Genomic DNA, 24,751 nt, shown 5'->3' with positions numbered 1-24,751 from the left:
AACTTTGGTACATTTTAATTAATCTTTGTGAAGTGTCTTGGAGATTAAAAGTATTGTGTAAAATGCTGTGTTTTCATTTTAAGCAAATTATTTTTGATTCAAGAGGCTTGAAACTAGTCTTGATGTTTATTAAGAGCTTTGGTTTATTCCTGGTAGCGTTTGTTGCAATTGCGGACTTTGGAATACGATTTTAAGGTGTATAAAAGACCTGGTTCTGAAGGCAGAACTCAAAGAAACCGCTACAGCCATATTTGTGATTTCTGTTTGCCTGACTGATGTCCACCTTCTCCTCAGCCGCTTCGCTGATATGACTCATGCTGATAAGCTCTCCAAGGTCCACCAGCTGCTTCAGCTCCTTCATAGCTCATACATGGGCACAGAAGGATAGAAGGCAGTGATTTGTCTCTGTTCACTTAAAGCATTGCCTCCAGTTTCCCAGAGATGGCTTTTTCATACATAACTCCAGTGCTCGAAAGCTTGCACTGGTAAATTGATCATACAGGCTGGCCCAAAACTTCTTGGGGGGAGACTCTTTAAGTCAATGAGAGAAACTACTTTTTAAAGTAATTCACAGATGGCACTACACACCTGCACAATGCCACAGATTAAACTCTTATTCTTTATTGCTTTTATCTCATGCCCTTCAAGTGACTTAGGGTGGCATACACAGCCCTTTCTCTTATTTTACATTCCCAACAACCTTGTGATGTAGGGTAGGCTGAGACAGTGCGCTCTCAGCTCATCAAATGAGTTTTGTGGCTGAAGGCAGATCTGAACCCAGATTTCACTGGATCTAGTCAGTATTCTAATCACTGCACTGCACTGCACTGCACTGCAAAGCTGAATATATGGAGATTGAAGACAGACAAAATAAAGCACTTCTTCACACAGTGCATACTTAAACTCTCACCAGCGGCAGTGATAGCCACCAACCCTGGATGGTTTTAAAAGAGGATTAGACAGATTCATGGAGGAGAAGGATACCAGTGGCTCCTAGCCATGCTAGACATGTTCTTCCTCTGCTGTCGGAAACAGTATGCTTCTGAATACTAGTTCCTGGAAACTGCAGGATGTTTTGCTTGGCCGTATGGTTGGCCACTGTGAGAACAGGATGCTGGTATAGATGGGACACAGGCCTGATCCAGCTTGGTCTTACATTCTTATGCCCTTCATTTGCTTTCTCATCACCTCTCTTTCCTATCACTGATTCCCTGTTACTTTTAGTAAACATCTTACTTGATTTGGATGGTATCCCACATGGAGTCAACATGATCCCAGCATTCTCCAGGCCCTGGAGTTTAGGTGGGGTCTGCCCACTAGCCTTGATAAATTCTCTCAATGGCTTCACAGCCTGTAGAATAGTGGCTTGACTGTAGCCACTGTGACAATGACTGTCCTCAGGCATCCTCCCAGCGCAAGGTCAGGTGTGTGACTATGACTTTCTTGTACCAGCAGGCATTATTAAAGTAGTGTTTGGTTTTATGGTACATTTTTCTTGTTTTCTTGCTCCGTTTTCTATATATTGTTTTTACGTGCACTGCTTAGAAATGTCTTATAGAAATAAGTGGCTTTGGTTCACAAGGGGCCTGAAGCAAAAGTAAGTGGAAGGGAGATAGCCAGAATCAGGTAACGAAAGTACAGCCTGGGCTTTGTGTTCTTTATGCTTAAAAAAAATCTGTATTGAGAGAATGCAGATGCTGCACCATTAGAAAATCAGTTTTGCAACCTGAATAAATCTTTCCTTCTAACTCCTAGAAATCTAGTTCCCCAACTCTGGCTTCTGATATTTCAGTAGATGACATTTCACATTTTTAACCTGATCTCTGCAATCACAATGGCTTAGGATCTTTAAAAGAAAAAAAAGGAAAAAAACCTAATAAGCAAAGTTAAAAATCCCAGGAAGCTGAATTCTATGCACAATGCCATATTCTACAGATTTCCTCTGCTCTAGCAGCATCTGTGCAACCCTGAATATAGCCCATTCCTGAAGATTATATGATAGCAGTGGTACTCTGAAGAAATATTTCTGCTTAGTTGCCATTGTGTCTGCAAAGTGCCATCCCGCAGAGTACTTCTGGTGGTGAATAGGCAGGCGAATCTGCATTGTCTCCACTGAAACATTGTCAACCTGCTGTGATGAACCTGCCACCTGCTTTGAGGACAAAATCATTTAAATTCAGTTGGGCTTTGGAATCTCACCTTTCATAAAACAGTGCCAGAATGTGATGTGTTGGAGGCTCAGTCTTGCCCTATTAGTTTTGATGACTGTTAGTCTGGCTTGTCTACTGGCTTGCGCTTGTCGATAATGAGGACAATCACTTAAGAGTAGGAACTATGTGCATAATAATATTAAAAGGTGTTTACAGTAGATGGCCCTCAGCTGTATAATTTCCTTCTCTTGGAGAAAGTTCATATCTGTGTGTTGTGTGACAGGCCAGAGTAAGTCAAACACATTTCACTACCTAAAGGCTCAGATTTTTTCCCCCTCTCCCCCTGATAGGAGAGCTCAAATTGAGAACATAGAGGAAGCTAGAGAAAGATAGGAATCTTTTCAATGTCTGTTCAGGAGCAAGGGATAGTATAGGATAGAAGGTGTAACAATTTACGCTTTGCTGGTTTTAGAGGCAAGATGGCTATAAATAAAGTTTAATACACAGTACAGCCTGTAGGTCAATTTGACACTGAGCATCTCATGGAAGTGGTGAAAGACATTCTCATTCTGATTGCTTTTGGGTGCAGATAGGGTTATATTTCTAACAGTGTGCTATATGTGCAGTACCAGGTTTGGAATAATCAAGGTGAATTTGAGTAGACAACTTCATTGAATTAGAACCACTTCAGATCCTGTTTTGTTTGAGTGGTAGTGGAACACACAACTTTTATTAGTTTGGCTATATAAGGTGGATCTGTGGTGGATGTTTGGTCTTTATGTTGGTGCATTTGAATGGGGAATCAGATCTGGAGGCGTTGATTCTCCACTGTGTTCTTGAAAGGAAATAATGAATGAAAGCATCCTTTCCTTCCTCCCCTCATGACTGTGTGGTAAATTAAAATGTTTTTCTCTTTTTAGCCATAACCTTGTAATGCAAAAACACACTTGTTCTAGGGCTAATGCTTTTTTTGGGGGGGGGGGGCAGTTGGCTCCCCTGCTGTGACTTCAATCATGCATTATTTCATAGCTTCAGAGGATTTACTATGTTTCTGGTGACTTCTATGTGTTGCACTTAGATGATAAGCAAAATCACTGTAATAGGCTAGATGCAAACACCCTCCGTCTTCACCCAACAACTTCTAACAGCTTCACTTCTCTCATTTTCCTTACTCTTGCATGTTCCTCTGTTCTTCCTTCTTAGGATCTATTTGTGTCCATGCCCATTGATCAATATTTTATGAATGCAAGTCCTTGGATAAAGACACATTCTTTCTGGTGAATAAAATAGGCAGCACTACTTTAGCTAGCTAACTAAGTATTTGGCTGGTGAGATCATATATGTAAGAGAGATCTAGGCCACGGGCCACCAACCTTTTTTGGGACAGCGGGCACATTTTGAATTTTGAGAAAATGCCATGGACACCAGTCACAAAATAGCTGTAGAGGGGGCATACTGCAAAATAGTTGCCAAGGGGTGCATGGCATAGCACAAAATTAAAGAGACAACCAGCCCCAACAACTTAGGCTTACCATGGAAATAACCATGTCTTGCTAATCCTAATTGTGGAGATCACACAACACATACACAAAATGATGCTGTTGCTGTATAATAGCAGGGAGCATTCTTCAGTACTAGGAAAAATATACAAGGTGGCCACACACACCACACACTCTCTCCTTTCACAGAAATTGCTTAGAAGGTGCTTGCCCATTGCAGAAACAGTGGCTTGCTGCTGACTTTGTTTTCTTGTCTAGGCTTTCAGATTATAAACAACTTTGTATTTTTACTGCTACTGATTGGTGGTGATGTTGATCATTGTTTTATTTTTATATTTGTTTGTTTATGGTGAGCTGCCGTCTACTTCTGCCTGGGAAAAGAATGGGAGGTAGCAATGACAGACAGACAAAGAAATAAGTTGTAAGTGTTGTGAAGTCTGCTTTATTCTCTGGAGCCTTTAATGCAGGCATGGTCAGACTCGGGCCTCTAGATGTTTTGGGACCACAATTCATATCATCCCTGACCACTGGTCCTGTTAGCTAGGGATGATGGGAGTTGTAGTTCCAAAACATCTGGAGGGTTGAGTTTGCCCATGCCTGCTTTAAAGAATGGTGGCTTTATTGCTCTTCTGTTGTGGTTGCTCCCTCTCTCCCTACCCATTGGATTCTGGATTTACACCTATGGGCTTCATACACTGACTATGTATTCATTTGACTTTTATTATTTGTAAACCACGTTGTACAATGAAAGTGGAAAGGCAGGTATGATAACCAGCTTTTTCCCTCTTAAAAAAACCCACAAAACATTTCAAAGGCCATAATTATGTTGTGATTGCTAGAAACAGCCTTCACAGGTTGACTGTTGCTCCACCTGTTGGTCATAACTTATTGAATGGTATGTGACATGGAGACTGCCTTCATTGCACAGTCTTTCTGTTGCTTCCAGGTGTCTCGGAAATATTGAGATGTGTGAGGAGATTGCTTATTCTGTCTGTACACTTCACCAAGCCATTTGGCTCATGTGTCACAAGTGTAAACTGGGATACGTGCTATGCCCTCAGCATCTTAAATTGTATTCCCATAGCCAAGCTGTCTGCACAGCACTTTTCCAAGTATGTTTCTAATGCCTGTGCTAATTATAATATCTGTGTGCAATTGCAGCTTGGTCTCCTGTGTGTGTCTTACCTACTATCACCCATAAAATGATTTTGTTTTCTTGCACATGCCTTTGGCATGCTGAATTTTGGCATCCCTTGCTTTCTCTTCTGGGTCATCTTAATGATTTGAATCTCCTGCCTTGGGCAGAGAATTTGGCTTAAACTTGTGGTTTCCTTCTGTAGCTCTTTCTGAAGCTTGGCTTTACACATCTACATGGGCTTGGTCATGTCCACAGAATGGAAGATGGCAGGATCCCCAGAGACATACTTTACAGGGAGCTGGCTTCAGGCACTAGGCCTGTTGGCAGAACAAACTCTGCAGACATGACATGAAGGCTTGCAACGTCAACCCCGCCATGTGGGAATCCTTTACAGATGACTGCAGTGGCTGGAGACAGTCAGGCCATTCATATATAGCAATGGCCAGAGGAGGAATGACTGCTGGGAGGAGCGCAGAGAAAAGAAACAACATGGTGCATCTGCAGCAGAACAACCAGACGCCTTCATTTGCTCCAGCTGCATCAAAACATGCCTCTTCCGTATCAGTCTCTACAGCCATAGCAGGCGCTGCAACCTTTCAACTGTTTGACTTCACCCCAAAGGTGCATTCCTAAAACAGATACCAACAACAGCAGTCAGGAAATGGAATCAATCCATGTGGTGAATCCTTCCACATGATAAACTTCATGCAGCAGCCTGCCACATGCCCTGGGCATCCCTTCGCTTTAAAGCATTCATTCTGGATGTTTTGCTGTGGCATTGTGAACCTTGTCCAGTCTTTGGTGAAATGCTATACATAAATGGTTCCCTGTGTGGTAAAAGCTGCCATATGAAGGAGACTCCTTGACATTTCTCTAGGAAGAGATGAGGCTTTGCTTTGTGTTCGGTTGCTCAGAGGAATTTGGTGCAGTGCCTTCTTTGTTGTGGTGGCACAAAGAAGGCTGCCTTTCTTTTTCACTGTTAGCTGTGAGGAACCTTTGGCTCTCCAGATGTTGCTGAACTACAACTCCCATAATCCTTGGCCACTGGCCATGCTTGCTGTGGCATATGTAAATTGTAGTATGTATAAGGTGCATATTTCCGGAACCCACCCTATTTTTGTGAGTACATTTTTTCTTGTAATTGTAAGTTTCGAAATTGTTGTTAATGTTGTATTTGAAATTGGTGTAACCCACCCTGGGACCTTAGGGTGAAGGGCAAGTAATAAATTGAAGCACCAAGAGCACCTGTTGTTCACACCTAAGTTTGTGTAGTTCAATCCAATGCATGCTACTCAGAATAAGGTTCTATTCAGTTCGGTAGGAGTTATAATGTTGGAGCCTTAATCTACTGTTTCAGAGTTTCTACGTAATTCATATTTGTTTACTTTAAAAATGTATGTGCTGTACATCGTGTCTACCTCTTCATTGTAGACTGGCACTGGCTTCATATTGATTATATATATAACTTATATCCTTTCTGTCTTCTAGCATGGAACCCAGGTGTGGCATAGATGTGGTTCCCAGACACCATCCATGCAGCCACCAGACTTGCTTAGTGGCCTCATGTGCTTTCAGACCCCACATAAATTGTGCTAATTGATCCAAATTAACCTATCAGGTAAACCTGTGAGACTCAGATCCACCCCCATCCCAGCTAGCCAACAATTTTTTAATCACCCAAGAACTCCACACTTCATCCGTTTCTTTTGACACTCCAAGCAACATGGTTATTTGGGAAACTTTTAACTAGCTTTCTGCATTTGCTAAAAATTAAGGAAATGAATGCATTTTTATTTTTGAGCAGCAGGCTGCAGAATCACCATCTTTCCTTGTCCATATAATCGCAAACCCATTATGAGTCTGGATTCAAACCAGGTGAGGAGCCCAAGGGAGTGGTTATGAATGGACTCTTAGTGAGGCCTGTTAGTTACTCTGTGTGAGTGGAATTAGCACTTCAAGGATATTCAACTGAACAGAGCAGTACTACATTGCAGTCTAGCTGTCTTTGAATCCTAGCTCTTTCCTCCTTCATATGGCATTTGTTAAGCTGTAAAACACCTTGATATCAGCAAGAGGTGTTATAGAAATTCAATAACTCTGAAATAACTAAAAATATCAGTAACAATGAAAAACCATTCTGTTGTAGAAGACAGCGGGTACCTGGCAGAACTCTCTGCAGTAAATATACTTGGTTTTCTGAAATAAGTATCATTTCTCTGCCACAGAATCCTCCTTTAATAACTGTTTTATGAAGGCAGTGAAGAGGCATCATATTCCTAAAGGTGAAGAGAGAACTGGGCAGTGAGGAGGGTTACACAACCACCAGAAGAGAGTGTGGACCTGAGGAGAGGCTGTGGACCTGATTTTTTTTTTTAAAGGGTTCTGTGGGGCAGACTGGAGCTGGTCTGAAGATGAGCCTTGCCCCCAGATGATGGTAGACAACATCTGGTCCCCATATTAGAGGACTTGAATTTCTAATTGCTTGTTCATGTGGAATCTAGTCTAACTTGATTTAGATTGAAGTTCAAGAGGTGCTATAGAATAGTCACCAAAAATGCCTGAGCACTGAGCCACAATGTTCTCTCAGTTCAGATCTCACAGCCAGGAACTCACTAGGCAGTCTTGGAAAGCCATCATTCTGTCAGCTTCAACACCTCCTCCTTTTGCATGAAAATAATAATAGCCTACTTCACTAGACCATTTGTAAGAGTTCACTGAAATTATGTGTGCAAAATAGTTTGAACACACTTTGAAGTACCACTTCAAATGCCACTACTACTGTTGTTGTTTGTTGGAAACGGCAGGTGCAAATTTGGGCAGGATTTGAACATGTACATTGAATTTTATTGCCTCCTAATAAGTGTGTGGATGTATACACACACAGGTACACACGAGTGTGTGTGCGTGTGCACACAGAAATTGGATAAAAGGCAGCTCCTTACTGGAATACAGGGTGCAGTTTTTGCCCAGATACAAAATCCTATTAAATAAATAAGAGAGGTACTAGTCCCTGCTATGTCTACCTACTGGAAACTCAGGCATTCATTTAGATGCAAGTGGGATGGATGTGTCTAAAATGAGGGGTTGAGGTCAGGGGAAAAATCGGTCCCATCTAAGCCCAGGTGATCTTTGATTAAGCACCATGCCTTCTTCCAACTCCCCGTGTGTTTGGAGCAAAGGTGACCTAAAAAGTTTGACTTGCTTAGAACATTGCCTTGACCATACATGTGAACATGATTTCTGGCTCTTTCACATACTGGTCTATCCAATGTTATCAGTAACAAATGGAGTGCAGTCTCATCCCCCAGACTTTGCATGGCATTTGGATTGCTGCAGGGATTCAGATACAGGTTTCCTTCTTCTCTCTTACTCCTAAACCTTGCAGAGGGTTTCCTTTTTTCCGTCTTCTTTTTTTGCACCTCTTACACCACTGATAGGCAATATGCCATGCAGACCTATCCACCCTTACTTTAGAGTGAGTAGCACTGGAATTGGTGGTAGCCATTCCTGAATAAGCATGCATAGGATTGCACTTTATATTTTCATAGGCGACTTTTGACTATATTTTCATAGACAATTTGGTTATACGTTTTCATGCAGCGAAGGGTCAGTATCAGCCAGGAACATTAAGAAACAGTGATTTAGGTGTGCAGGGCACATGTATGCTTGAATCCAAGCTTGATTTCTGATGATGTCCTAATTTCTCATTTATTTCTTGCAGTCGTAGGATAGTATCTACAGTCTGTCCTTAGAGTACTTGGTTTTCTGGATGTGTGTAGACTGTTCAAGTGTGAGTTGTACAATATCATGTTTTCCCTCCAGAGGCAATTGCAAAGAGTATCTGGAAAATGACAAATGCAGGGAGTAGCATCTGGAATGCAACACTTGCCATATGGACTCTGTGTCAAATGTTCTAAAGTACTTTGTTTCTTTCCTCCCATCTCTCTTTCTGTTGTCTGTATAATAAATTGGCAAAGTGCTGAAGGCTTTGCAAGTATTTAAAAATATAATTAGTATTTTCTTTTACATCAATTTCAACTACTTTTTAAAGTTGGAAAGCAGTTTCGATCATAATTCCTGATACTTTGCATTGTTTATAGTTTAGCCTGTTCTGTAGGCTCTAAGTACTTAACTGCAATTTGAATAATTTTAGTTCTAACAACAATAAAGCCAATAATTTGTAATGGACTCTTCATTGTTAAGAGAAGAACACTGAAGCTATTCTTTTCAGCGATGGATACATCTCTATGTTCATTTAAACTTGACTGAGTGGTATTGGGGTGAGATGAAGGGGTTCCAACATGAAGCCAAATCATGGTTTGGTCCTATGTAAATGAGCCTGGCTGAACCATCAGAGTAACACACTTCCCTTGCATGTGGCAGTTTAACCCTCATTTTCCAGTTTGAGGTAAGCCATTTGGATGAAAATCAAGGTTGGAAACCATTGTTTGAGTCCAGTTTTTTTCCAGGTAAGCACAAACCATAGCTTGCAGGATTGAACAAAATGACAAATGACTCTACTGCAGTCTAGATTTTTCTCTAAGCTTGTGGTATGTTGTTTGGTTGATTATGAGTTTTAAGTTTTTGGAAGATGGCATCCACCAACATTAACATTGTAAATTTGATTATGGTAGTATTGGCTTCCAAACAAAACAACATCTTTCCTATAGCTCAATACAGTATGATTGTACATAATAGCGTATCTGCCAGTTGTAAATCTTCAGTGGTAACATTGCCCAACAGCTAGTTGAAAGCAAGGTAACAGAATGCATGCATCAGAAGAAAGCTTACTCTGAGAGAATTGGAATGCAACTTCTTGAGAATTCATATTTAGATTTAATGGTACATCCTGCACTTTGATTCCAGATCTGGCTGAAAAGGCAGCCAAATGCATTCTCTCAGGGACAAAAATGTGTTTGTTGATCAAGATAATTTGTAAAGGTGTCGGCGGGGTGGGGTGGGGAGCTGTCAGTTCACTGCTTGGCACGCAAAGATTCCTCCTTGAGGTGAGAATTCACGTGTCTGTGCTAAGCTAGTAAGCACTATATCAGGAAATATGCAGATACGATTCCCTGCAAGGCTATCCCATTTCTTCCTTCAACCCGATACCTCTTAAAACAGAATGGAAGTCGGTAATTAACAGCTTGCTGTAATGGATAACCAGACTCCAGTCAGTGTAACTTTCTTAATGCTTGCATTAAAAAAGAATTCATAATATTTTGCCTACTTTGAACTGTTCGGCTACATTTTTTTCAACCGAGCATAAATATGACGCCTCCATGAAACAGCAATTTAGATACTTGTTAAAGAATTTTCCTTGTGCTGTTTTCCCAGGACAATGGACTTCTAATTCATTTGAAGCTTCATTGGTGGTTAACTTAGTAGTAGCAGATAATTTATAATGTGTGAAGTGTTTAGCCTTTTGTTTGTCTTTGTAATAATGATATAGAATCATATGTCACTATTTCCTCTTTACAAATGAAGAACTGAGGCTAGAAAGGAGTGTGAGGCTTGGTACCACATTGAGTTTATGACTTAAACTCAGCTCCTTCTTGTATGTTGTTGTTGTTGTTTAGTCGTGTCTGACTCTTCGTGACCCCAAGGACCAGAGCACGCCAGGCACTTCTGTCTTCCACTGCCTCCCGCAGTTTGGTCAAACTCATGCTGGTAGCTTCGAGGACACTATCCAACCATCTCGTCCTCTGTCGTCCCCTTCTCCTTGTGCCCTCCATCTTTCCCAACATCAGGGTCTTTTCCAGGTAGTCTTCTCTTCTCATGAGGTGGCCAAAGTATTGGAGCCTCAGCTTCACGATCTGTCCTTCCAGTGAGCACTCAGGGCTGATTTCTAGTATACTTGACACTTATTGAATACATGAATGCATGAGCAGAAGCCCCCAGAGATATATCTGCTGAAGGGCTGTACCATATGATATATCAGGTAGTGCATAGAATTTCTAAATGTTTCCCTGCATTAGATATTCTCTACACTCTTAGACTTACCTGCCAGGGAAAAGGTCCTAGGCTACCCTTTCCCCCAATATGCTTCTGTATTATGAAAGGTGGCTTGAAAATATTTAGCTTTTGAAATTTTCATGCAGAACTGCAAACTACAAATCTGTTACTCGGGATTTAGTTGACAGGAAAAACTGTTTCTCAAGTAGACACACAGAATTATATTACTGGTGTTTTTGAAGCCCATAATTGGTGTATGAATTTGTCCAGCTCGTAGTGTGCTTGGCTGTATTATAAATAGAACATTGTTTCCTACAGAAGCCTTTCCTCTAACTTAGAATGTATATCAGACCAACTTTTAGCAGCACAGATGCCCAAAGTGTGGTCTTCTGTGTAGGTGTAAGCTCCGAAGTTACTTAATATTAACTCCTCTCAGTGAAACTGTGGGTGATTGCTGTGTTTAACTTTCAAAGCAGCTCTTCACCATAGCTAATGGAGTCTGGTGTTGGGTTCAGAGAAGATGAAACCAAAATGTTGTTTGCAGGGGCTGGTACAATATGCGTGCACATATTCTGAGCTGGGAGAGAATTCTTGGTGAGGGGGCGTGAATACAAGCTTTTAAAAATTCTTCAGAGAGTTCCACCCCAACCCACAATATACCCACCCAATTTTGATTCTTTCTGAGGGGAACCTGCTTATTGCTAATTTTATGTGATTTTTTTTTAAAGAAAGAAGATTCAAAACCACTGATTTGGACAAGGTTCTGAATCCAACAGTGTTATAGGCTAATATTGCTGCATTATTATCTTCAGCCAGAATGCTCCCTCTGCCAAGATTTTTCTGTTGCACTATTAATTGGAGCTGTCAGTGTGAATACTGAAGTAATAACATTTGTTTTGCATGCAGAAGCAGCATAGAGATCAGCAATTAGTTACAGGTTTGAAAGCACCATCCCCTAGTGGGTTACAAGAGGTTAGTGTATGTAACACTGTCTTCACTTTCCACACTCTGCTTCCATTTTATCTTAATTTGACTTTAAGCTGTGTTCACACTTCCACTTACTGTACACTCGCTGCATTTCTAGCAGTGGGTTTTTAATCTGTGTTCACACGACATTACCCCAAATGCGTAGGTATCCCATACTTTGTTATAAAATTCTACTCTTTGATGTGTTGTTTCTCACATCAGATTCACACCGATTCGAGTCCTTAAACTGTTTCCAATTCATTTCTAGCCAACACCTTTCCACAGGGTAAAGATGTTCAATGTCCCACCCAGTCAATGCCCTGGCGTGCAGAATTCATTTCAGAGACAAAAATGAATCTGACATTAATAAAGCTGTCTGATGTGAATAGCCAGGGGTGAAAGAACTGTGAAATACACCAGGGGTGGGGAGAGGGGGCAATTTCACTGCATTCTGAAGTGGTAATGTGAACACACCCTTAGTTCTCACATTCATTTGAAAAAGGAAGCCTACAACAATATGTTTGTTTAGAGCAAATAAAATGACAAGCGAACCTTCTTTTCCTCCAAAGAGGAGGCTGTCCATTGCTTTCTCTGTATGAGTCATTTCTCTAGCATGTCTCCTTCCAATAAGAAGGCATTCATCCAAAATCAAAGGTGCAATCCTTAGAGTAGATACTTTTTACGCTTGGAAATGAAAAGGATTTTCCCCCCCTGGGGAAAAGATGTGCATTTCAAGGATCAAGACTAGGGGAAAATGCTGATTGAAATGGAGTTGCAGTAGGTTTTGATTGGACAGCCACAGATTAACCAAATTCTAGTACATATATATGGGATTAGTTATGCTACGAATTAGATTGCACAATGTAAATGAACTGTAGCAGAGTACAATGTACATAATTAGTTCAGAGAAGAGCTGGTGTTCTAACATAGTGACAGTACATGGTACTGTATGTGATTAATGCCAGTAGGCGTTAAAAAAAGAAATAACTCACAACCAAGCCAAAGACTTTGGGTACTGTGGAAATAATAAACCCAAATGGGAACTCAAGTCATCCATAATGAGTGGGAGCTTTTTGTTCTGTTTTACCTTTTATTATTATGGCTGTATATTGTCCTGTTTGAATCGACAGGTGTGTGCCCTATAATATTGTGTGTTGCAAACATACCATGGGAAATGAAATGCTTTTATTATAAACTGGAGGTGAGTCTTAGCATACCTCTATTTTGGTTGTCATAGGAGCTGGATATGGCACTGCAGTTTATTAGTTGATTACTGATTCCTTTGTTCTTTTGTCTGAAACGAGATAATCCCACCACTACAGAAAATTAGATGGCCAGCCAAGTTCACAAGCCAGAAAGCTCCAGAGTTTAGGATTTAAGCGGAAGACTGGTTACCTCCATTGTAAATGTATGTACTGGGTTATCTGCCCAGGTATATTGACATGGTCTGTGGTGATGGATTGGAATTGCACTCACTACTCCTTTCCCTAAGCGTTCATTTGCTTGTGCTGTAAATCTTAGGGTTTGGCCAATAGTCTTGTTCAACTCAATGATGCTTAAGGCTATATGCATTCTGAGTGCATTGACTCAGAACCAGGTTCCATTAAATCAATGGGACTTGCTTCCACATTAAGTTTAGAATTGGGGATGTGAATTGGATTAAATGCAAATAGTGCAGCTTCACTTTTGTTTTGTGCACTAGATGTTATAGCTTAGAATCTGAACTCATAAGGTGTTTATATCCATGGTGGGGTGAAATTTTATTAACCAATTCTGCACAATAACAGATTAAAGAAAGTTAACGTATTTGTGTATCCTCTGTGCAATAGGCAGATAATTATGTTTCCAAAGTCTTAGGTTGCAATCCCAAACACTTCCAATGCAGGCTTAATAGCATTAAGGCCTGGATTGGAAATTTCAAGAAAAATATTATTCGGATATTGATTTCTTTGGCCAATACCAAATTTTACACTGTGATTCCAGAGTAACAATAGACACACACACACCTAAGTAGCAGTACTGGTATTGGTACTGGGAACTAAAAAGCTTATTCAAGTGTGCCCAAGGGTTATTGCATACCTAGTGGAATTATTCACTTTAAACAGTGGTCTACCATGCATTATCAAGATTGATGGAAACCCCCCACAATTCTCTCGCTTTTGGAAGCATTTGCCCTGTGGGATCAGAGCTGCTGTTTAAGGAAAAGAAGACGAAAGTCACCTTGATTAGACAGAATAGGCAATGTTTAGCAAACCTAATTCTAAGCATTTTTCATGCTGGATGATGTACATTTTAAGACTAGGTTTCTACAACCATGAGTTGCTATCTGTAACTTACAGGTAGAGGTGGCAGCTGAAGTCCAACAAATTCGGATCAAACAGTGGAAGTGCTAAGATTTAGCAGCTAAATTGATATCTGGCTGTGAGGATGGACTAGAGAGCCAGTAAACTGAAGCTTAATCTCAGTAAGATGGTGGCATTGTGGTTGAGTGGTTCATCTGCCCAGCGGTGTTGTATTTATCCTGTACAAGATGGGGTTGTGCTGCCCCTTAAGCAACAAACGTGCAGTTTGATGTGCTCCTTGGTCCTTTCTTTGTGCCTGGAGGTAAAGGAAGCTTCCATGGCCCAGAGTGCCTTTTGCCAGCTTGGGTGGTGTTCCAGCTACCCTACCCTGGATAGAGAGCCTAGCCTCTGGGTCAAACTGAAGTTCAGCTTAATGCATACCATACAACTTCTTAAAGAAGTGGAAATTAGGTTGTTTTTGGGATCACAGCATGAGGGGAATGTTAGTGCTTTCCTCCCTAGCCATGATGCCCCACTGGCAAAAGGCTACAAAACTGTATAAAAAGAAAATTCATCGTGCCGAGAATATTGGATTTTTAGGTGGAACAATTTTCATAAGCGATAACAGGCCCTTCATAGAAGGAAGCTTCCTTCTTTCTATGTTTTAGGCCAGGCATGGCCAAACTTGGCCCTCCAGATGTTTTGGGACTACAGTTCCCATCATCCCTGACCACCAGTCCTGTTAGCTAGGGATGATGGGAGTTGTAGTCAAAGTGGAGAAGTATTAGGCCATATTGGTCATTCACTCTTATCTCCAGACCTGTGAACAACAGCCTGCTCCTAATCCAGGCCTTGCTCCTGTGGACAGGAATTTCCCTGCTAGCCCAAATTCCTGCTTTCCTGTGGTTTGTTGTGTTAGGATTCTCCTACTAGTGCACTCACCATTACTATTGTACTGCAGATGTTTACCACAGGTCTGACAGTATTCAAACCACAAGCAGTAAACTGTCTTGATTTTATACCCCCTCCTTTGTTCAGACTGAGAAGAGTGAAAACCCATGTGTGAGGGGGAAAAACCCTTTTTACTTATCACCATTTATAAATTCCCATGTTTACCAATTTGGCCTATTAATAGCACAGATACAGGCATTTGTTGCAGCAGACTATTAAATTAATAGTGTCCTTAACCAGAGGAAAAGAGAGGTGGTTGGCAAACGCCCAAGGAAAGAATCGACATTATTGCTTGGTGAATTCTAATCGCTTAAGTGCTTCTGCCTACAGGGTAGGTGATAGAAATTCACTTTGCAGTGGCGTATACTATTTAAAACACACACATTCTCTCTCTCTCTCTCTCTCTCTCTCTCTCTCTCTCTGTGTATACATGCACACCCATTTTTAATCCTAGGGTGTGATATTAAAATGATTGTCCCAATAAGTGTCCCTTACTAGTTTGCAGTCATCAGACATATCCTCGTTTCAGAGGTATCAAATATCTTTATAATGTAGAAGGCAAAAAGAAAGCTACATACTTTTTTTTTACAGCTATTCATTTGAGAATAATTCATAATTTCAAATTGGGGACAGGATGGAATCTGGTTTCAAGGCTACACTGGAATCTTGCATTGCATTTCATTGCACTGTACTGTAATTTATATATTTAGAATTGCCTTGCTGCATCAGTCAGAAGGTCCAGTCAGTCCACCACCCTATTCTCACAGTGGCCAACCTGATGACTACGGGGAAGCCTGTAAGCAAGCCATGAGTACCAAAGCCCTTCTAAAATACCAACAACTAGTATTCAGGGACTCTGATACAGGAGGTAATATGGCCACCATGACTGGGTGATCATTGATAGACTAGCCATTGATCCACCATTAATTTGTCGGATCCTTTTCTAAAGTTCTCCAAGTTGGTAGCCATCACTACAACTTATAGCAGATAATGTCATATTTTAATGATGTACTTTCTCTTCTCCTACCATTCAACTTAACTTAAGGTCACAGAGCCATAGCACTATATGAGAAGAAAAACAAATCTCTCCACTTTTTCTACATCATGCATAATTTTACACCCTTCTGCCATGTCACCTTTACCAACCCCACCCCAATGAGCTCCCTATTCCAACACTGAGTCTCCACTAGCAGCTAGACTCTGGAAAGCGCACAAAGGTGATGGCCATCTTTGGCTGTTTGTTCCAGAGATCTGATGTTCAGCATGGAATGCTTCAATAAATCGAGGCTTTAAGTTGGTATGTAGACTAGGGGTAGCCAACAATGAGCCATCCAGATGTTGTTGAGTATGCATTCCTTCATTCCTGACCGTGATAGCTGGGCTGATGGGAGTTGGAGTCCAGTAACATTTGGAGCACATGACATAATGTCTCCTGATATCTTTAGGTGTAGCACCCTGCTTGTGGTTAACGCTTAGCTGGAATGAAATATTCAACGCAGCAATAGAGAAATTAAAATAATTATTTATTTGTCAGACAAATAAATGAGAGGCACAGTGGTATATGGTTACCAAGCTCTGGCCTGGCTCCTGCCATTATGGCCAGCCCTTATATTCCCTTAATCCAGCCCCCTTTGCTCCTCCTGTGGCTGCCTCTGTCCAATCAGCCTAGTTGGATTTCCTATTGGCTGATTGCTATATCCAATCCTAAAAGATACACCCACATCCTCCTGTCCTTATATGGAACACAAACAGCTATATATTGTTACATCTATAAATGACAAATAAGTAGTAATATATCTTACATGTGTCTCAACAAGGAATCTTAATTACCAGCTCACCTCTTGCCCTCCCTGCCCTATTGCCTTCTAAAACAAATGGTTAATCTTAAATTTTTATCTTAAACATATGTCAAGGATCTTGAGTTTCACATCAACATTGAAAGATATCCTTCATTTGAAGGTTTCTAAACAAATGTCTGACAGCTAATATATCAGGACAGCATTTGATGGCGTCTTCCTGTCTGGCAGGGGGGCTAAACTGCTGGCTGACTTAATTCCAGGATAAATACAACTCTTCTAGCATTTGTTAAATCCTTTGCATAATTACATTTAAGCCAATATATTTAAGCTAATATATTTCATACATTATCATAGGTAACCTTTTAAAAGAATAAAGCTTCTCAAAGTAGAAAGGAAGGAACTCAGTAAAAAAAACAGTTTTTAAAGAAGGCTCTTTAGTTTACACCTCCCCCTTTCACCCTCCTTTCCAGCCTCAAAATAAAATAGGAAGAAGCTTCTTTTTCCCCAGCCAAGCCAGTTGCCTTTTCTCTCAGTTTAAGAAAGAAACAGTTTTAAAAAGACTTCCCAAAAAAACCTCTCTTTCTCTGTCAGCTAGATGCTTCTCCCCATTTGCCTCTGGCCTTAGAAAATACAGCTCAAGGTTTAAGAGAGGCCCATGGTATCATTTTACTATTTGCCCATTCCTAATTATATTTATCTCTGCCTTTGTTATCTTCTGTAACATGTAGGGTCAGTGTCATTACTCAGTCTGTAATTTCAGCTTTTATGACTTTGAGAATTGCTTTCTGCTATCAATCAAAAGGGGCCCCTTGTCTAAGAGGAGGAAAACACTGTTTTCTTAAGCAGCTAGCCTTCTTGCCTGGCATGAAACATTTGAAAATCTAAGCCCTCTTTAATATACAAGTCCTGATCAAACATTAATAAAATGCAGGCTTATGCCTGATGCCTCATTCCCCCCTTTCAAGCTCAAGGACCTTCATCCCAAGTGTCCTTGATAGCTTGACCTTCATCATATTCCTGAGGTAAAGCTCTGTATAGGGCCATGATATGAGGTAGAGTTTCATTTGAAACCATCTTGCTAATTGTACTTCTAAAACATGAAATGATACATGGCATCATACATAAAACCATTACCACTACCGTTAAGAAAAACAAGCAAGACAATAGTATCCCTTTGAGTCCTGTGACATTAGGTAACCAATTGGTGAGCCATCCCATATCCCATCCTTCCCATGTTTGTACTGGGACATGTGCTATATTCTCCATCTTTGTGGCCAACACACGGATTGCCTCACCATTATCTGAAATGTTAAAGCAACAGGCATTCCCTGTCAAGTTCAAGACTCCACATAGGCCTCCCTGCTTGGCAAGTACATAATCCATTCCCATTTTCAGCTGCAAAATGGCGGCTCTACTTTCATCCAACTGTTGTGCAATAAGTCTCAAACTCCGGGCCGTTGCATTGGTTACAAGTTCCACTACTGCTTGCAATCGAATTATTCTGTTTAGATTATAAATAGGATCCCGTGCCCCTTGTATGAGCTCACCAGGATTCCAGGAGGCAGGATCATAATAGGCTATAATGCGCTCTGGTGGCCAATCATCAGTACCGCTCCAACTTTGGGTACTTCCTCCTGCTATATGAGAAATATCAGCGTTTCTTCGTGTACGCTTGGCCAAATTAGTGGGCATAATCCACATTGGTGGTAATACCCATCCCAGGAAACAAGTCCCACTCCATTTGGAGGGGAGTTTCTTGTATGCCCATTCTCCACATATCCACCACAACCATCGTGTCTGAGGTCTTTGGTACGTGGAGTACAGAAGGCGAAATAGCAAAAGAGGTAGAGAGTTCACAGTGCAGTATGTTAGATTGCCTTTTTCTGTCACAGTTATGTTCCATATCACTTTCCATGCATGAATAAAAGGAGGTGCACAGGGCAAGGCATCCCGAGTTCGATAGGTAGTATCGTGTGCCCAGGTATTCTTAATATTATCCCAAGTATAGTGACAATGAGAAGAGCCTATCATGGTAGAATCAGCTGCACTTGATGATTTATGTACACAGAATTCCCCTTGTACAGGTATAACTCGTAATGGTTTAGTTGAGTTCCATCCGGGGAAATTCTGTACTTCTGTTTGGTGTGGTATTTCGCTTACCATACCAATGGCATCTAATGGTATCGGTAATAAGGGCATACCTCCCTCTGAATCATCTGGCCCGAGAGAGCAAACAAGGCAATTGGTCCTATTTGCAACATTGGCTACCATTTCAGCTAAACCTACCCACATATTGTGGTCATGGCGGAATCCATATTTAGTCAATTTGGTCAGATTCAAGGACCCTTCCCCTTCCCAAGGGATCAGGATTAATAGAATCATGTTGATGTCTAGCATATGCATTCCTCCCACAAAAGATTACCTTATTGTGATAGCAAATAAATATTAGTCCCAATATAATTCCCCCAGTGACAGAAATGGGGAACCACCAAGACCAAAACATATATCCCGAGGATCCCCAATGAGTAATATCTGATAATTGTTCCACAAGGGGGTGGGCAGTCAATTAATTGTATAAGAGAATCTGTCCTTTCACAATCGCTGGTTCAGATGCTCCTCAAGCTTCAGGCGTGCGCAGGTCAGCCAGCTTCCAGGTTGTGGCTGCAGCAGGCCGGTCGTCTAATGTTGCCCGTGACCTAGCCCGTTCCCGGTAGGGCTAGATACAGGGGTTTTTGGAGAGAGTCAGTTTAAGAGGATTAGAGGGGTCACCTTTGCACGTCCAACTGCCTTCGGACTTCTTCAAACGGGAGTGATGAATCCAGGGGGTCACCTCAGCTACCTTCACCGCTGTTGGAGTAGAGAGCAAGACGGTGTAAGGTCCACGCCACTTAGGTGCAAGTGGATCACGTTTCCACTCTTTCACCCATACGCTATCGCCAGCCTGGAACTGATGAATCGGCTCGGCAATGCTGCACGGCGTACGCTCGAGGGCCCACCTGTTAAGAGAAACAAAAACACGGGAGAGAGATTGCACTTGTCCCTGTGTCACATGGTCTCCTATTTGTTTAAGATCAGCTGAAATATCCTGAACAAAGGAGGGCGGTCTCCCATACAGGAGCTCAAAAGGTGACAACTTAAGTCTTTTTGTGGGTGCACACCGAACACGAAACAGTGTTATGGGTAACACATCTACCCATCCCAATCCCGTTTCCTGGGTTAATTTTGCCAATTGGGTTTTCAGAGTCCGATTCATTCTTTCAGTTTTCCCTGAACTCTGAGGCCTATAGGCTGCATGCAGTCTCCATTTCACTTGTAGGACTCGACATACTTCTTGTACTACTTGATCAATGAACGCTGGCCCATTATCACTTCCAATGCATCTAGGTAACCCAAACCTCGGGATCAATTCAGTCAGGAGTCTCTTAGTTACCTCTCGTGCCTTTTCAGTTCGGGTGGGAAAAGCTTCAACCCATCCGGTAAGAGTATCTACAAACACAAGGAGATACTTGAATCCCTTAGAAGGGACCAGCTCTGTGAAGTCCACAATTAGGCTTTCCATGGGGACATATCCCACATGTTGGATTCCAGGAGGTTGTACCGGTCCCTGCCTGGGATTGTTTTTAGCACAAAGAACACATTTCTGTGAAATGCAAGTTGCTAATTGTGATAGGTTAATAATATACAACTTCCGACTGAGACTCTCTCTGGTTGCAGTACCGCCAAGGTGAGTAGATTCATGATAATTTCTTACAATTGTGCCTGCTAGATGATGAGGTACATAAATCCTATTGTCTGGCAGGATCATCCAACCGTCCTTCACAACTGCTCCTTCCTGTTCAGCCCACTTCCTCTCTTCTGGGGTATAGTGAGGTTTAACTTCTTCTGGAACTACCTCTGGTATGAGGGCTGCTATAAATCCTCCCACAGGCTTTTGGGCTGCCTCTCGGGCTGCTTTGTCAGCAGCATGATTTCCTCTGGTTATTGGATCCCTTCCTCGTCCATGACCTTTGCAGTGCATTACAGCAATCTGTTCTGGAGCCCATACTGCTTCTAACAGGATTTCTACTTCAGGTCCATATTTCAAGGCCTTCCCGTGGGCTCCTATTAGACCTCTTTCTTTCCATAGAGCACCATGTGCATGCAGGGTTAAGAAGGCATATTTAGAATCAGTATAGATGTTTGCCTTACATCCGGCTGCCAATTGCAGAGCTCTAGTTAAACCTATAAGTTCAGCTTTTTGTGCCGAAGTGCCAGCAGGCAAAGCTTCAGCTTCCACAACTTCCTCATTGGTGACCACAGCATATCCTGCTCGTCTGGCACCTTCATGCAGGTAACTGCTACCATCAGTATAATATACAACATCTGGATTTTTCAATGGTTCATCTTTCAGATCGGGTCTACTGGAATAAACTTCATCCATTATTTGGAGACAATCATGTGATTCTTCATCATCTACCTCTGGTAGGGGCAGCAAAGTCGCTGGATTGAGCATATTCACTACTCGTAGATGAATCCTGGGATTTTCACACAATAGGCCTTGGTACCTAGCCATCCTTGGGTTCGTTAGCCAATAACTACCCTTATATTCCATGAGTGTCAGAACAGCATGAGGTACATTCACATACATCGTCTGGCCGAAGGTAAATTTATCAGCTTCTTTGACAAGGCTTGCAGTGGCCGCTACTGCCCTTAGGCATGGAGGCCATCCTTTTGCTACTGAGTCCAATTGTTTTGACAAATAAGCTACTGGACGGTTCCAACTTCCTAATCTCTGGGTCAGGACTGCCGCTGCAATCCCATTCTGTTCATGTACATACAGCTGAAAGGGTTTTTCCGAATTAGGCAGTCCAAGGGCTGGGGCCTCCATAAGTCGTTGTTTGATAACTAAAAAGGCTTGTTGCTGCTCAGGTCCCCATACGAATGGGTCCTTTTCTGCACCTCGAGTGCTTTCATGTAAGGGTTTGGCCAGACTGCTGAAATCAGGTATCCATAGTCTACAAAACCCTGCTGTTCCCAGGAATCCTCTGAGTTGTTTCCTTGTGGTAGGTTCCTTGATAAGGCAAATAGCTTCTTTCCTCTCTGGCCTCAATGCTCGTTGTTGGTGTGAGATGTCAAAGCCCAAATATTTGACCTTTTCTAAACATAACTGTGCCTTTTTCTGGGAAACTCGGTAGCCAGCTTCCCAGAGCAAGTGGAGCAGTTCCTCTGTACCTTCTTTACAGGTATCAAAATCCTTTGCTGCTAGTATAAGGTCATCTACATATTGCAGAACCACCTTTTCTCCAGGTATTGAGGGGTAACTTGTTAGATCCTTCGCCAAGGCAGTGCCAAATAAAGTTGGGGAATTTTTGAATCCCTGGGGCAATCTCGTCCAGGTTAGCTGGCCTTTTGTTCCTGTTAAAGGGTCTTCCCACTGGAAGGCAAATATAGGTTGGCTCTGTGGTGCCAGCCGGCAACAGAAGAATGCATCTTTCAAGTCCAATACAGTAAAAAATGTTGCTTCTGGTGGGATCAAACTCAGCAGGGTGTATGGGTTTGGTACATTTGGGTGCAAGGTCTCGATAGCCTGGTTTACGAGCCTCAAGTCCTGCACTGGCCTGTATTCATCTGTCCCAGGTTTTCGAACAGGCAAAAGGGGTGTGTTCCATTCTGATTGGCAGGGCTTAAGCAGACCATATTTTAATAGGCGGTCCAAATGTTTCTGGATGCCCTCTGCTGCTCGCCGGGGTAAAGGATATTGCTTTACAGATACAGGGGTAGCCATAGGTTTTAAGGTTACTACAATTGGAGCTATATTCTTGGCCATTCCTGGTGGGCTATTTTCGGCCCATACTCCTGGTGGCACCTGTAGAGTTCGGAGGAGCTTGTTTAACTCTGTATCCAATGTGGGTTGGACTTGCAGGGCTGACATTAGGCGCCATGATTGTTCCTTAGGTACTGAGAGGGAAATTATTCCTGCTGCCTTTGATGGCAGTTTCATTTCTGGACCTCGAGGAGTGAAGGTGATTTGGGCCTGCAATTTGGACAGCATATCTCTACCTAAGAGAGGTATTGGACACTCAGGTATATACAAAAACTGATGGGTTAAACGATGTCCCCCAATCTGGCATTCCAAAGGTTGGAGGAAAGACCTCTTAGCTGACTGACCAGTGGCACTTTTAATGACTACACTTTTGGATGCCTTTTTCTGCAATAGTTCTGGGAGTACTGAGTATTCAGCCCCAGTATCAATCATAAAGTCTATTAAATGGCTTCCTAATTGGATCGTGACCGTGGGCTCCTGGAAGCCTAACTTTATGGAGTCCGGTCTTTCCTAGTCTTGGGTAAAATCCTCCTCTGCCAGTCCAATGACATTGTCCCTACTCCGTCCTTGTCCAGGTCTCTGATATCTTCCATCTCGGATCATTCCCCGTCCCCGTCCCTGGTTTCTTGGGCCGGAGCCTGGGCCTGGGCCTGGGCCTGGGCGTACTTCTTCCAACCTCAGGGGTTCAGGACATTCCCGCTTCCAATGACCCTCCTTCTTGCAATTCGCACATTGATTCCTTCCCAGTGGTGGATTCCTTCCCCGCCCTCTTCCTCCATTTAAGGGGCGGTAGTCTTGCTTCACTGCTGTGGCTAGCATTACCATCTTTTCCTTCTGCCACTTCTTCTTCTCTTGTTTCTCAGCCTCATCCCTATTCCGATAAACTCGGCGTGCAATGGCCATAATTTGGCTCATCAGCATCCCTTCCCATCCTTCTGATTTCTGAATTTTCTTACGAATGTCAGAAGCGCACTGGGCCACAAATGTAGCAGTAATCATTCTGCTGTTTTCAGGGGCTTCAGGGTCAAAAGGAGTCCATATACGATAGGCTTCTTGCAGCCTCTCTAAAAAGTCTCCTGGACTCTCATTTGGTTTCTGTTCTACTTCTGAGACTTTAGACATATTAGTGGGCTTCTGGCATGCCCTGCGGATACCTTGCACAAGCGTCTGGCGATAGGTGGTAAGTCTGGCCAGGTGAATTACATTGTTTGGATCCCAATTAGGATCTTCCAAGGGAAAGTTGTCTTGGAGATGACGGTCAATATTATAAATATTTCCCACTCTGGCCTGCTCACGCAAATATATCTGTGCCTTTTCAATTATGTCTCTCCTTTCCTCAGTGGTGAACAGAGTATTCAGGAGCTGGCGGCAATCTGTCCAAGTAGGACTATGAGTATTTATTATTGAAGTCACCAAGTCCATCATAGCCTGAGGTTTTTCTGCAAAAGATGGGGTGTGTGTTTTCCAATTCATCAGATCTGTAGTCGTGAATGGAATATATTGCAGGGTCGAAGTTCGAGGTGGCCGTGGTCCGAGTTGCCCGTTAACCAGCACAGGCTCCTCAAGTGCATCAAATACTCTTCTGAGAGGGGCTACTACGTGATCTTTCTCTTCGCTTTGCTCTAGGGGCCTCAAATCATAGGGGATGGTATTTGTCCCAAGGCGTTCTTTTAGCAGCTTTATACGCCTGGCTGTATTGCTTGCTGACCGATTAAGGTCTCCCTGTAACTTCTGTAATAATTCTCTAGGACTTGGATGTACAGGGGTTTGGGGTAGGCAATCAGTTGTTTCACTAAAAGAGACTGTAGATGGAGTTCTACTGGGACTCACAGATGGAATAACCACTTCTGCTTGGGCTTTATTATAGGCCTCCAATGCCTCCTGAAGATATTTATCATAATCTATCAAGGAATCAAGTTCTGTGACTCCAGCCCCATTATTCATTCCACTTTCTTGCCTTGGGGTTACAACTGGTGGAGTGTTTGGATTAGGCTCCCTTCGATGTGGAGCATAGGGTGGAGGTGGAAGCAGCTCTTCCTCTGGTCCCTCAAAAATGGGTTTGAGTTTATTTGGCAAGATTCCTTTCCTAGCTTCGGCTTTTACAGCCAATAATTTGCATCGTTGGACTTTGCATTCCCTTATCCATGGAGGATTTTTATTTAATGTGCTCAGCCAAGAATCTATATATGAAAATTGTTCTGGGCACCCTCC

General features: G+C 42.2%; 1 protein-coding gene across 1 annotated transcript in view; it reads left to right on the top strand.

Moving 5' to 3' along the window:
- Window positions 1–24,751, top strand: part of LARGE1 (LARGE xylosyl- and glucuronyltransferase 1) — a 345,951-nt gene that overhangs the window by 7,656 nt on the left and 313,544 nt on the right. The window lies entirely within an intron of this gene.

The sequence above is a fragment of the Podarcis bocagei genome (genome assembly GCF_964188305.1).
Source record: "Podarcis bocagei genome assembly, chromosome: 10".
NCBI classification, from domain to species: Eukaryota; Metazoa; Chordata; class Lepidosauria; order Squamata; family Lacertidae; genus Podarcis; species Podarcis bocagei.
This window is presented reverse-complemented; position numbering and strand designations above follow the sequence as displayed.